Here is a 5,691-nt window from a genome sequence, read left to right as displayed (position 1 = left end):
TAAGAGAGGTAAGTTGTTAGTAAGGCCAAAAATGTAAAAGGAAAGTGGACACATAAGCAAAAAACTTGGAAAAGTATATCATGAGTGGAAAGTGGGTTTTTGTGACAGAACTCACCCAAAGTGGGTTTTCATGACATTTACCTTTAAAATTATAAGACAAATCATATAATAATATTTATCCGCTTTNATAAATCCATGGAGACCTATCCACAGTTTTTCTATCCACTAAAATTTGTTTTTTTTTTAAAGTGAATAGTTTTGGTTTTAGGTTCAAGGGTTTATGTTCTAGGATTTAAAATTTAGAATTAAAGGGTTTTGTACTTATTTGGTCTATGTTGTGTTATGGATAATATGCTATGGATAAAGATCTAACCAAATTTATGTATGTATATTTTGTATGAATAAACACAAGTAACTATCTATTAACAATACTGCAATTGATTATCCACTTATAATTGAACAAATGTTCAACGACTGATGGATACTGTATAATCTAAAAATTCATAAAAAATATAGCAATATGTATCTTAAAATGTAGAAAATATATAATCATAACATATTTTATATAAATAAATAGAAAATTTGTTTTATGATAACAAATAAATATATTTTACTTTGTTAAAGTGTTAACAACAAAAAAGAAGAGAAAAAAAGAGAAAAGAAGGAGAGTAAGAGAGGTAAGTTGTTAGTAAGGCCAAAAATGTAAAAGGAAAGTGGACACATAAGCAAAAAACTTGGAAAAGTATATCATGAGTGGAAAGTGGGTTTTTGTGACAGAACTCACCCAAAGTGGGTTTTCATGACATTTACCTTTAAAATTATAAGACAAATCATATAATAATATTTATCCGCTTTCTGTTACAGCCATTTGATGTAATTGAGTTGTAGATCCGACGGTAGATAGAACATTCAAAGAAAAAAGGAAATAAATGATCTTAATGAAATTTGAAAATATCTAAAGAAAAACCAAAAACGTTTTTTCTTTCTTTTTTCTTGATTCCTTATAATTAATGCAAATCACCAACGTTTTTTTTCACATTTTTTTTTCTACTACACATATGTTTTGGAAACATAATATACACATATGTTTTGGAAACATAATATACACATTTAACCGCAAACAATTAAAATGTTTCAAGTATACAAAAAAAAGGAGAGAATTACCGATGATAACCTACTTTTATTAATAATTAGTTATGGTAACCTCATTTTATTTTTATTATTAGACTAACTTATTTTTTGTGTGATAGTTTTCATAATACCAAAACTATCCTTTGTCTTTTTCTTTTTAAAATAAAAATGTCAAATAATTTTCTTCGTAAAATTATTAAATTAAAATCCAATTTCTAAATATTTATGGAAATATATTAATTGTTTAAGACCTAATTTGGTATTAACATGAGTCAAAGAAACTTTCTTCATTCTCCATGTGTTCGCCGCTTCAAAACGTGAAACATCCTTCTCTTGTTCTCCATATACAACAAATTCAATCACTACCAACGTAAGATCTCTTACTCCATCTCTTATGCCTTTTTCTTTATTGACTAATTTTAGTTGTTAAGTTAATTGGATTTTTGGGCTGGGTTAATTTTAATTATAAAATCCTATTCTCTGATTTCGTTTCTAGAATTCTCTGTTCTAGTTTGATTAAAACTTCTATTAAGCAATTCAATGCTCTGTTATCTGTTCTTGTTCTCTGTTCAAGGGAGTTTTACTTCTAGAATGACAAACTCTACCATGCTTTTTTCCTTATTGACTAGTTTTAGTTGTTCAAGTTAATTGGATTTCTGGGCTGGGTTATTGTTAATTATTAACCTCTATCCTCCGATTTCGTTTATAGAATCCTCTGTTCTTGTTTAGATTAAAACTTCTATTAAACAATTGAATTCTCTGTTCTCTGTTCTCTGTTCTTGGGGGTTTTACTTCTTTTACTTCTAGAATGACAAACTCGATCCAGCTAAATTCTTACACTTTTATCTATGGATATATTCTATTCTATTTTTCACTTTATCTGATTATTTATTAATTTTATGGATGTTTTATAGGATGGAGGCACAAACAAACATCAATTTAGGATTTCCTTTGCGTTTGTNATTTTAATTATAAAATCCTATTCTCTGATTTCGTTTCTAGAATTCTCTGTTCTAGTTTGATTAAAACTTCTATTAAGCAATTCAATGCTCTGTTATCTGTTCTTGTTCTCTGTTCAAGGGAGTTTTACTTCTAGAATGACAAACTCTACCATGCTTTTTTCCTTATTGACTAGTTTTAGTTGTTCAAGTTAATTGGATTTCTGGGCTGGGTTATTGTTAATTATTAACCTCTATCCTCCGATTTCGTTTATAGAATCCTCTGTTCTTGTTTAGATTAAAACTTCTATTAAACAATTGAATTCTCTGTTCTCTGTTCTCTGTTCTTGGGGGTTTTACTTCTTTTACTTCTAGAATGACAAACTCGATCCAGCTAAATTCTTACACTTTTATCTATGGATATATTCTATTCTATTTTTCACTTTATCTGATTATTTATTAATTTTATGGATGTTTTATAGGATGGAGGCACAAACAAACATCAATTTAGGATTTCCTTTGCGTTTGTTTTCACTTGGTTATGAACCAAAACCCAAGAAAAGCATCAATTATCACAGTAAAACTGACTTTTTGGAAGATGTGGAAAGTGCAGTTGGAAAAGAAGTGTGGAACAACATCCGTGAATCTCCTCTTGGAGTCATCGTACGGTTTGTTGATAATAAATTCACATGGTCTTCTAAGGTTGTTGAATATCTTCTTGCGAAACAACTTGTATGCAAGAAAAAATATGAGATTTGGTGTTTGTTTGGTGATAAACCAGCTCGATTCTCTTTGTCGGAGTTCGAAGAGATCACAGCTTTGGATTGTGCACCTTTTCCAGATGATTGCGAGGTTGACGTAGAAGCTAAACTGCATAAAGAATTGTGGAAAAAGTTGAAAATCAAAGGAAAGATGAATCCCTGCAAAAGTGATTTGAGAAGAGTATGTGAAGATGGTGCTACTTGGTTAGATGACGACGACAAAACTCGGTTTGCATACTTATCTATAGCATCTGTTATTTTAGGCTATGATGATAAGAAGCGGCTTAGTTCTCCAATAGCTCGGATGGTTTTTGATTTGCCCAAGTTCAAAAAATATCCCTGGGGTAGAATGGTTTTCAAACAGCTTATTGAGTCTGTGAAACGAATCGATTATAACGCGCAATCATACACGATACATGGATTTACACAAGCGCTTCAAGTGCAGAAAGGTATCTTGACTTCTTTGGTCTACCAGCACCAAGAATTTCCTCCGGTGGAAGACATCTTTTGTTTGCTATATTAAGCGGAGACTCCAATTCAACATCTTCTGGATTAATAGACTCAACATATGCAGACTAACTTGACAAAATCTATTTAAGAAATCTACCAAAAATGCGAAGAATTCACCGAAGTCTATATGTATCTCCGCAGACTAACTATAATTCTAACAAAATATTTTTTTGAAGTCTACCAAAAATGCGAAGACTTCACCGAAGTCTATGAATCTCCGCAGTCTAACTATAAGTCTGACAAAATAGATTTAAGAAGTCTACCAAAAATGCGAAGACTTCACCGAAGTCTATATATCTCTGCAGACTAACTATAAGTCTGGCAAAATATATTTTTAAAATCTACCAAAAAAAGAGAAGACTTTACCGAAGTCTATGAATCTCTGCAGACTAGCTATAAGTCTGACAACATATATTTTTGAAATCTACTAAAAATAGAAGACTTCACCGAAGTCTATGAATCTCCGTAGACTAACTATAAGTCTCACAAAATATATTTTTGAAATCTACTAAAAAAGAGAAGACTTCACCGAAGTCTATGAATCTACGTAGACTAACTATAAGCCTGACAAAATATAATTTTGAAATCTACTAAAAAAGAGAAGACTTCACCGAAGTCTATGAATCTCCGTAGACTAGCTATTAAATCTGTTGATTATATATAGACTTATAGTAAATTTGATGATAAATCCAAATCTACCAAAAAACGCAGACTTTGGAAGAGCTCATCTTCACGAAGTCAGCCAAAACATGGCAGACTAATTAAACTTTTCATATTCCACATCAATAAAACTTTTAGAAGAGTTACCTCCATCTCGATGATCGTTGAATACTGGAGATTAAGGTTACAGTTGCGTTTGTTATTCACCATTGATTGTATTCAAAAATCCTACAAACCAAAATCTTATTAATTAAAATTCTCATACAATATGCAATATGAATCATAGTCAAACTAATTTTTTAATACAAACAGAAGGTTTAGTGACATGGTCGAAGATGAACAGAAGCTTACCGTTTCCACTTCAATGATTAACCAATGATTTTGATGTACTTAAAATTGCAGAAGATGAACAGTGGATATCATGATCAATGGTTTTCATCTTTTTAAAAAATATTGCCTTTTTCATTTGATTCACTTATTAAATTGTTTCCTTTATTAATTTCATTTTCCTAATATTTCCTAATTTAAATTTTGTTTTCAAATAATATTCTGAACATTTAATGTAATATTTTATATGTGATTATTATAATATTTATGTAGTTAGGAAGGAAAATGAATAATATGTGGAGGGATAATATGGTAAAAATGTACTTTACAAATCTTTTAAAATCTTAATAGGTTAGTTTAGTTGTTTCTAATAAATTCTAGGTTATTATAGCAAATCTCCCAAAAATAAATAAGAAAAAAAAAATATTCATATATATACATTCTTTCAATTCATCACAACTTCTTTCAGGACATTATCATTCTGGTTTGGTAGAAGATGATGACAAAGAAGGAGACGAAATGAAGAGCAAAGATAACAAGAGCAGCCACTCCGACTCCCAGGATCAGATAACCGTAAGAGAATTATCTACCCCCAAAGCTTTCATCTTCTCAGAACTCGGTGATTAGTTTTGGTTGTTTTTGATTTATTTTCAAGCATGATGGATTGAAAGAAGAGACGAATGTAAATTAGAAGAACGTTCCAGTTCAAATATTCAAGATGGTCCAATGTTGCAATGACTCAGATTCAGGATCTCTTTTGCTAGGCTATAGAAGAGCAAAACTACTCCCGGGATCAAAACTGAAAGAATTATTTACTCCCAACCTTTTTTGTAGCTTTCATCTTCTCAGAACTCGGTTTAAGCTACAACAAATATACAGTCACCTCAGAAGTGTCAGATTCTTACCAATCTATGAAGAGAAATCAAAACGGAAGTTAAAACTGGTCATGATACCTTGGGAAGAGAAAATAGACAAATTGCAGCATATACAAGGCTTTGTGCTAGTAGCAGAAGCTGCGGTTGACCTGTTTAATCTGATGGCACTTGTTTAATCTGAAATAAGAGTTGCAGAACATACCCCTCCTGTTCTTGTTACCAATAAATCTTTGCCAAGTTATGGTCCAACCACCACACTGATAACCCTAAATTATCAGCCTAAAAGCCAGCGACTAGGATCTTTGACGTCTTTCTGGAAGTGGGAGCATAAGATTCTAGCTACGGATTATTAGGAAACTGACCTGGCTTCCTAGTTCATTGGAAAAGCTGTAATCAGCCAAAGGGTTCTCAAAAAGAGCATCAGTGAACTTGACAAGTAGGATTCTTCTGACAGCATCATCAGTCCGGGAGACAGGAATTACTTTGTTT

General features: G+C 31.4%; 1 long non-coding RNA gene across 1 annotated transcript in view; it reads right to left on the bottom strand.

Annotated features, from left to right (window-relative positions):
* Positions 4,992–5,691, bottom strand: part of LOC109125536 — a 5,921-nt gene continuing 5,221 nt past the window's right edge. Inside the window, exons 2-3 of the long non-coding RNA XR_002032599.1 lie at positions 5,281–5,691; positions 4,992–5,189 (exon numbers count right to left, since the gene is read on the bottom strand). The exon at positions 5,281–5,691 is cut by the window's right edge and continues 246 nt beyond it. This is a non-coding gene — a long non-coding RNA (uncharacterized LOC109125536). The remainder of the gene's footprint in view (positions 5,190–5,280) is intronic.

Source organism: Camelina sativa, chromosome 7 (assembly GCF_000633955.1).
Source record: "Camelina sativa cultivar DH55 chromosome 7, Cs, whole genome shotgun sequence".
NCBI classification, from domain to species: domain Eukaryota; kingdom Viridiplantae; phylum Streptophyta; class Magnoliopsida; order Brassicales; family Brassicaceae; genus Camelina; species Camelina sativa.
Note: the sequence above shows the minus strand (reverse complement) of the source record. Positions and strands in the feature narration are given on the sequence as shown.